The sequence below is a fragment of the Saimiri boliviensis genome, chromosome 2 (genome assembly GCF_048565385.1).
Source record: "Saimiri boliviensis isolate mSaiBol1 chromosome 2, mSaiBol1.pri, whole genome shotgun sequence".
NCBI classification, from domain to species: Eukaryota; Metazoa; Chordata; class Mammalia; order Primates; family Cebidae; genus Saimiri; species Saimiri boliviensis.
The window spans coordinates 52,407,382-52,417,123 of NC_133450.1; the positions used below are offsets into that span (position 1 = coordinate 52,407,382).

The 9,742-nt window shown below is 36.4% G+C and overlaps 1 non-coding gene across 1 annotated transcript; it reads left to right on the forward strand.

The window, feature by feature from the left end:
* The first annotated feature begins 8,049 nt into the window (after positions 1-8,049).
* LOC120364167 (U11 spliceosomal RNA) lies at positions 8,050-8,181 on the forward strand. The gene has a single exon (XR_005579509.1). It is a non-coding gene; the product is annotated as a U11 spliceosomal RNA (small nuclear RNA).
* The last annotated feature ends 1,561 nt before the right edge of the window (positions 8,182-9,742 follow it).

Here is a 9,742-nt window from a genome sequence, read left to right on the forward strand (position 1 = left end):
AATTTCAATTGGCCATTGTGTATAATCCCTTTAATATGTTGCTGAATGAAGTTTGTTAGTGTTTTACTGAGGATTTTTGTGTTTATATTAGTAAGGAATATTGGTTTGTAATTTTCTTTTCTTGTGATATTCTTGTCTGGTTTTGGTGTCAGAGTAATACTGGCTTCATACAATGAATTGGAAAGTGGTTCCTACTCTACCATTTTCAAAAGAATTTGAAAAGGACTGGTGTTAATTTTTCCTTAAGAATTTGGTAGAATTCACAGTGAACCCATTTGGACCTGGACGTTTTTTAAATGGCAGTGTTTAAATCACTAATTCAATGTCCTTACTTACTGATTTACTCAGATTTCCTGTTTCTTCTGTATACAGTTTCTGGTAGTTCATAATTCCCTAAGAATATACCCATTTAATGTGGGCTATCTGATTTGTCAACAAACAATTGCTCATAGTATTCCTTTAAGATCCATTTTAACTCTGTAATGTCAATAGTAATGTCTCCTCTTTCACGTCTTATTTTGGTAATTTGAGTCTTGTGTTTATTTTCTTCATCAGGCTACCTAAAGATTTGCCAGATTTCTCCTTTTCAAAGAACCAACTGTTAGTTGAATTGATTTTTCTTTATTTCTTTCCTATTCCCTAACTCATGAATTTTCACCCTAATATTTATTATTTCCTTCATTTTACTTGCTTTTGGTTTACTTTACTTCCTTTTTTTAGATTCTTTTTTTTTTCTTAACTTGTATTTTAGGTTCAAAGGGTACTTGTGCATGGGTAAAGGGTGTGTCACTGAGGTTTGATTTATGAATGATCCCATTATCACCCAGGTAGTGAGCATAGTACCCAATGAGTAGTTTTTCAACCCTAGCCCCCTCCACCCTCTCCCCTCTAAAAGTCCCCTGTGCCCAGAGTCTATTGTTCCCATCTTTAAGTCCACGTGTACTCAGTGGTTAGCTCTCACTTATAAATGAGAACATGTGGTATTTGCTTTCCTGTTCCTGCATTAGGAGTTGATTTTAAATCTTTGTTGACTTTTAATATCAATGTTTATAGCTACAAATTTCCCACTAAGCACTGCCTTAACAGTATCCCACAAGTTTCAGTGTGTTGTCTTTTCACTTTCTTTCATCTCAAAGTATTTTATAATTCCCTTATGATTTCTTCTTGGATCTATTTATTACTTATAATTTTGTTATTTAATTACCACATATTTGTGAATTCTCCACATTTTTATCCATTGTTGATTTCAAATGTTATCCCTTTGTGGTCAAGGAACACTGTTTAATTTCAGTATTTGGGGATTTATCAAAAATTGTTCTAATATATTGACTATCCTGGAGAAGGTTTTTTTTTTTTGTTTTTTTGTTTTTTAATCTGAAAACAACTTTATTTCAGATATTTTTAAAGGACATTTTTACTGGGGATAAAGAATTTGAAACTGACAGTTATTTTCTTTTGCATTTTGATATTCTCTCATCTTCTGACATCCACAATTTCTGTTAAAAAGTCTTTAGTCTTGTTGCAATTGAAAGTAATGTGTCTTTTTTTCTCTAGTATTTTTTTGTTTTTATTTTTGTCTTTATTTTCAGCAGATTGATTGTCATTCATCAGATTTAGTGTGGTTTTCTTTCTATTTATCCTGCTTCAGGCACACTGAGCTTCTTGAATATGTCAGATACAGGTGAGGGGAAGGAAGGCAGCAAACCACACTGCCATGTGTGTACCTATGCAACAATCTTGCATGTTCTTCACATGTACCCCCAAACCTAAAATGCAATAAAAAAAATTTAAAAAAAGAGAAGGTTTTACATAAACTTGAAAAGAGTGTGCCTTCTGCCGTTGTTGGGTGGGGAGTGTTACATAGATGCTAGTTGGTTTATTGCTTTGAGCAAATATTCTATTTTCTGGTTAAGCTTATGTCTAGATGTTATACACATTATTCTAATGGGGGAATTAAAGTCTCCAACTATTATTGATGAAATTCTGTTTTCTTTCTTCAGTTCTGTCAGTATTTTTCCCATCCTTTTTACTTTTAACGTATTTGTCTTCAGATCTAAAATCTAGGATTTTTTTTTTTTCCTCTGGAGTCTTGGTCTGTCACCCAGGCTGGTGTGCAATGGCCCAATCTTGGCTCACTGAAACCTCCGCCTCCCAGGTTCAAGTGATTCCCCTGCCTCATCCTCCTGAGTAGCTGGGACTACAGACATGTGTCACCATGCCTGGCTACTTTTTTGCATTTTTAGTCTTGAACTCCTGACCTTGTGACCTCAGCCTCCCAAAGTGCTGAGATTACAGGCATCAGCCATTGCACCCAGCTGAATTGTATTTTTAAAAACATTTTGTCAGTCTCTACCTTTTGAGAATTGAATTCATTTATGTTTAATGTAATTGCTCATATTTTATTATTACATAAGGCATTTTACTATTTGTTTATGTCTTGTGTCTACATCTTTTTTCATTTCTCTGTTACTCTATTTCTCTATCACAAGAATATTTTTGTGTCAGTAGATATTTTCTAGTGTACCATTTAAATCCAATGTCATTTATTTTACTATATTTTTTACAGGTTTTTTCTTAGTGGATGTCCTGGAATTTACAATTAACATATTAATTTATAACAATCTATGTCTTACTAATACCAAGTTAATTTAAACAGTACACAAAAAATTGCTCTGTGTAGTTTCATTCATTTCCTGCTTCTTTGTGCTATTGTCAATAATTTAACCTTCAAACATTGTATGCCTGTCAACAAAGATTTATCATTATTGTTTCATGTCGTTTTCTCTGTAAAATAGATGGAATTAAAAATGAGCTACAAATTTAAAACTACATTAACACTGTCATTTACATTTATCTATGCAGTTATATCTACTGATGCCCTTTAGTTTTCTTCTGTAGAGTCAAGTTACTATCTAGTTTCATTTCAGTCTAAATGTCATCCTTTATTATTTATTTCAGGGCAAATAAGCTAGTAATGTGTTTTCTCAGTTTTTGTTCACCTTAGAATACATTAATTTTTCACTCTTTTTTTTTTTTTTTTTTTTTTTTTTTTTGGAGAGGGACTCTCACTCTGTCACCAGGCTAGGAATGCAGTGGCACAATCTTGGCTCACTGCAAACTCTGCCTCCCAAGTTCAAGCAATTCTCCTGCCTCAGCCTTCTGAGTAGCTGGGACTACAGGTGCATGCCACCAGGCTCTCCTAATTTTTGTGTATTTAGTAGAGACAAGGTTTTACCATGTTGCCCAGGATGGTCTTGATCTGACCTTGTGATCCGCCCACCTTGGTCTCCCAAAGTGTTGGGATTACAGTTGAGAGCCACCACACCTGGCCTTTCACTTCATTTTGAAGGGTAGGTTCAGTGGATATAGATTTCTTGTTTGGCAGTATTATTCTTTCAGCACCTTGAGTCAGTCATCTCACTCTTTTCTGACTTGTGTGATTTCTGTTGAGAAATTGTCTGTTACAAGAGGTAACTTGCACATAAACATAGTAAAAAGAGGATCTAGGGAAATAAACAGTCACTTTAATTTGCTGCTTTCAGGATTATTTATTTGGCTTTTCAAGTTTGATTATGTTGTGTCTAGGTGTGGATCTTCTGGATTTCATCCTATGTAAAATTCACTGAGCTTCATGGGCATACAGATTATGGTTTTTCATCAAACTTAGGATGCTTTTGACCATTAGTTTTTAAGAATTATTTTTGTTCCTTTCTTTGTCTCCTCTGCTTCTGGAACTCCCATTATAAGTATGTTGGTATGCTTGGATCTATCCCTTGGGTCTCTGAGATTTTTGTTTATTTTTCTTCATTCTTTTGTTCTTGGATTGGGATAATCTCAATTGATAGATCAAGTTCAATAAATTTTATTTTTGCTATCTCAAATCTGCTACTAAGCCATTTAGTGAATTTCTCATTTCAATTTATTTACTTTTTTAATTCTAGAATTTGTCTTTTTATTGTTTCTTTTTATTAATATTATCTATATGATAAGATACCATTCTAATACTTTTCTTTAGTTATTTATATATACTTTCCTTTTGTTATGTGAATGCATTTTAATTGAAAATTTAAAGTATTTACATAGTAAATCCAATATCTGTATTTCCTCAGTGGTGGGTTCTGTTGACTGCTTTTATACTTGTGCATGAATCATACTCTGTTGTTTCTTCACATACCTCATAGTTATTTTGTTGAAAACTAGACATCTGCAATAATATAATGTGGCAACTCTGTAAATCAGATTCTCTATCCTATGGTTTATTATTCTTGCTGCTGCTGCTCCAATATATTTAAAATATTCAGTGACTTTCCTGAACTATTTCTGATTCTTTAAAATTTGTATTCTCTCTGTCTGTGATGAGTTCGTTTAGTGGTTGATTAATGTTTAGACAGAGATTTTCTTAAATTCCTGAAAGCAATAAGTCTTCCAGCCTTTGCTGAAATGCTCTGTGGATGTATTGGGGCATCCCTTAAGTATTCAGCTGGTCAGTTTTCAACTCTGCTTTAGCCTTCACTTTCTGTTTTCACAGAGCCTCAGCATCAACGAGAGAAAAAACTTTAGGACTTTTCATGTCTTTCCTGGGCATATACATAACCCTGTGCATATATGTGGACTTCTTGATTCCTAGGAATTTGTAGAAGCTTTTCAAAGTGCCCTACAGACATCTCATTCTCTAGCTGTTTCTTTGGCAACTTTCTTGTTTGTTCCAACTGTTATTGCTGCCTCAGACAGAGGTGATATCAACTAATTGCAACTGATACTTTCCTCCCAGGAGAAAAAGTGATTTGTTCAGAGAGATTTCTGAGTTGCATCACATATAGACAAACCCTTCCTGAAAGTGGAGAGTTTCAGAGAACTCCAAAATAAGTCAAATGATGATAATTCTCTGAGAATGGAGCTTTGCAAAGGCAAAAACTCATTGTGATGTGTCTGGTGACTTCTAAATGCCCTGTTTTCATTGTGATTGTGGGCTGCTGGTTTGTAAGGCTACTGCAGAGCTGGAGAAAGAGGGGTAGAATGAGAAAAAATTAAAATACCACAAAGTTTGCTATTCTTACCCAGATTCAGTCATTTTTCTTTAATAGATGTATCCTGGACTGTTGCAAGTCTTTAGGTAATTTCCAGAGTTCTGAAAAAGATATTTGGACCATTTTGGCCAATGTTTTTATTCCTTGATGCAGGAGTGAATTTTTTGGAGTTCCTTACCCACTATTCCTGCGGCCTTCCACCCAAAGTCCTTCATCTTTAAAGATCAAATTATTTATAATCTTCAAAGAAGGTTTCAATAGATGATTTAGAATTTTACTTTACCTTGATTCCTCTCAGTGAAACTCAAATAATAGTTAAAAGTTACTGAATTCCTTTGGGTTCTAGTGCCTGAGAATAGCTTTCCAATATGCTCTAGGTCCAGTGGATTGACTCAAAGTAAAGACAGGCAAAACACTGCAATTATTGATAATCCATGCTTCGCATATGTCTCAGGTATCCAGAGACATAATGATTATCTTCTGATTATTAACTTAATATAGGTCGCTATGGGTGTCACAGCAGGTGACTTCAGAAAGGAGAGTATGTGAGACAGAATTAAAAATGTACCAGAAACAGTGCTTATGAATTAATTATTGTGCCGCTGAGTTTTGTGAACAGTTCAGTCGAGAAAGAAAGAAAAGAAAGATCTGCTGAGTGACTGGGTTCTCCAATGGACATACTAGGAAATTTACAGACGTACTCTATGTTTAGCGGTGTTGAAGCCATGTCTGCAATGAGACCCATTCCCATTTTCCTGAAATGCTTTAAGTAGCCCCACTGAAAGGTCATAAAATAGGCTTATTTATCCTTTTCCTGGCTCTTCAAATCTTTAGATTTCACAAGCTCTTGCCTTGTTATAGCTGTGAGGGTTAATTTTATGTATCAACATAACTGTACTAAGGGATGCCCAGACAGCTGGTAAAAATTATTTCTGGATGTGTTTGTGATGGTGTTTCCAGAAGAGATTAACATTTAAATCAGCAGACTGAGTAAAAAAGATCCTTTCTCACCAGCGTGGGTGGGCATCATCCAGTCCACTGTGGTCCCAAATAGAAAAAAATGTGGAGGAAGGACAAATTTGCAATCTCTGCTTCAGCTGAGACAGCCATCTTCTCCTCCCTTCAGATATCAGTGCTCCTGGCACTTGGGCTTTTGGACTCAGACCAGGACTTATACTATTAGCCCCCCAGTTCTCAGACCTTCACAATTAGAATGAATTACACCACCAACTTTCTAGCTTGCAGACAGCAGATCATGGTAATTATTGGTCTCCATACCTGTGTGAGTCAATTTATGTAATAAATCTCCATGCACACACACACGCACGCACACACACACACATATACACATGCATACATATATACACACATACATATATATACCAATGTATGTGTATGTATATACACATCTCATTGGTTCTGTAATAGCTAACTCAAACATTGCCGATATCAACTCTGCCAAACCTAAACTTGGTATTTCCTATATTAAACTATCTAGTCCGGTACATCAATTTCTTCATATTTTCCAGAAATGGATTAAATGACTAACTTTTGCTAGTTTAGCTGGTAATTTTGATACAATTTAAAGTCAAATATTTCAAAACTATAGCTGCCTCATGGCTGAGGTAGATGGCTTATCCTTAAAGTGTCAGTGTAAAATTATTTCTGTCCTGTACTTTAATGTGTAATTATACTTTTATTCACATGCATCTTCAGGAATTTGAGTAGCTCACAAGCTGCTTCTTAAAGGAAAAGATAAGCCCTGAGGGATTCCACTCACCTCTGTACAGCAGGGAGCTCCTCTCTACAAAAAGAATTCAGTCTGACTCATGTCATAACAGCATGTGAAACTTATCTGAAACAATAAAAGCACTCAATTAGATGGCGCTAGTGAGGCGTGACATATCATTTAATCTTTGCCTAAAACTTATATTGGTCTCTAGTATCACCTGCATTTCATAGAATAGGATACTTGGGCACTAAAGTACTGCAACTAAAAAGAGGGCAAGGCTGGGGGCAGTGGCTCACACCTGTAATCCCAGCACTTTGGGAGGCTGAGGCAGGAGGATCACGAGGTCAAGAGATTCAGACCGTCCTGGCCAGCATGGTGAAACCTCATCGTACTAAAAATACAAAAATTAGCTGGGAGTGGCGGCATATGCCTGTAGTCCCAGCTACTCGGGATGCTATGGGAGAATCACTTGAAGCCAACAGGTGGAGGCTGGAGTGAGCTGAGATCTCACCACTGCACTCCAGCCTGGAGACAGAGTGAGATTTTGTCTCAAAAAAAAAAAAAAAAAAAAAGAGGGCGAATCTTGCATTTGAACCTTGGTATTTTGTCTCTACAGCTGCACTTTATACTGTTATAATAAACATTTGAGAGCTAGACATTATTGATTCCTAACACAGAACTTACATGCAAACCTTGTTTTATTACTGATATAAACACATTCTCCTATCTAGTTTCCCTTCAAAAGCTCTAAGTGGTACGTATCAAAATAAAAGGGAATATTTAGAGGAGTGTATGAGTAGTTTGTCTGATAGACTAAGAACTACCTCATAGCAAATTAAGCCAGAAAGCTCTAAACTTGGGCCAAATTCACTAAACCTCCTGCAATAATAGATTTCCTAAGTAAATGGTTTATAAATTATTTACCAAAAAAAGACAAGTAAAAAAATTATTGCAAATAATTTACAAGTGCTAGAATTTTGATGTGATGCCCTTGATTTTTTATCTAGAGTCTACATAGGACAAATCATATAAAACTATCATTGGGTGCCATCTACATATTTTGTCAATGTCCCTTACACATAATTTTTTCCCTTTGAAAAAGTAATCCATATCTTTTACAAGATTATAGGAGTTATAAAATCCATCCTCTTTACCTTGTTACTGGCTGCCAGGAATTTCTAGGTGCCGGCTTAATCACAGCTAACATATCTGCTTCTGTAATTGTATATTTTCAACTTAAAAAAATCTTTTTTTTTCTCTATTCTGAAAGCCTTTTGGGGAAAAAAAAAAAAAAAAGGTTGCTGTTGTAAGTGATACATGCAGGGCAACTTGATTGCTCTTAGTGCAGAATTGAAAACAAGAAATTTTGGAAATATAATTTGTTGGTGGTTGGATTGCTGGTTGTATTAGTCCATTCTCACACTGCCATAAATACGCAAGACTGGATAATTTATAAGAAAAGAGGTTTAATTAGCTTACAGTTCTGCAGGCTGTACAAGAAGCATAGCAGCTTCTGTTCAGCTTCTGGGAAGATTTCAGGAATCTTACATGCATGGCAGAAGACAAAGGGGAAGCAGGTTCTTCTTTTTTTTTTTTTTTTTTAGATTTTTTTTAATTGCATTTTAGGTTTTGGGGTACATGTGAAGAACATGCAAGATTGTTGCATAGGTGCACACATGGCAGTGTGGTTTGCTGCCTTCCGTCCCCTCACCTGTATCTGTCATTTCTCCCCATGCTATCTCTTCCCACCTCCCCACCCCCTGTCCCTCCCCGATTTCCCCCCAACGGACCCCAGTGTGTAGTGCTCCCCTCCCTGTGTCCATGTGTTCTCATTGTTCAACACCCGCCTGTGAGTGAGAATATACGGTGTTTGATTTTCTGCTCTTGTGTCAGTTTGCTGAGAATGATGGTTTCCAGGTTCATCCATGTCCCTACAAAGGATGTGAACTCATCGTTTTTGATGGCTGTGTAATATTCCATGGTGTATATGTACCACATTTTCCCTATCCAGTCTATCATCTTTGGGCATTTGGGTTGGTTCCAGGTCTTTGCTATTGTAAACAGTGCTGCAATGAACATTCGTGTGCACGTGTCCTTGTAGTAGAATGATTTATAATCCTTTGGATATATACCCAGTAATGGGATTGCTGGGTCAAATGGGATTTCTATTTTTAGGTCCTTGAGGAATCGCCACTCTGTCTTCCACAACGGTTGAATTAATTTACATTCCCACCAACAGTGTAATAGTGTTCCTATTTCTCCACATCCTCTCCAGAATCTGTTGTTTCCAGATTTTTTAATGATCGCCATTCTAACTGGTGTGAGATGGTATCTCAATGTGGTTTTGATTTGCATTTCTCTGATGACCAGTGATGATGACATATGTTTGTTGGCCTCCTGTATGTCTTCTTTTGTAAAGTATCTGTTCATATCCTTCGTCCATTTTTGAATGGGCTTGTTTGTTTTTTTCTGCTTTGTAAATTCTGGATATCAGCCCCTTGTCAGATAGGTAGACTGCAAAAATTTTTTCCCATTCTGTTGGTTGCTGATTCACTCTACTGACTGTTTCTTTTGCCGTGCAGAAGCTGTGGAGTTTGATTAGGTCCCATTTGTCTATTTCGGCTTTTGTTGCCATTGCTTTTGGCGTTTTGGTCATGAAGTCCTTGCCAACACCTATTCCTGAATGGTTTTGCCTAGATTTTCTTCTAGGGTTTTTATGGTATTAGGTCTGATGTTTAAGTCTTTAATCCATCTGGAGTTAATTTTGGTGTAAGGTGTCAGGAAGGGGTCCTGTTTCTGCTTTCAGGAAGCAGGCTCTTCTTACATGGCTGGAGCAGGAGCAAGACCAAGAGAGTGGGGAGGTACTACACACTTTTAAACAACCAGATCTCATGACAACTCACTCACTATCATGAGATCAGCACCAATGGGGAAATCCACCCCCATGATCCAATCACCTCCCAGCAGGCTCTACCTTCAACAT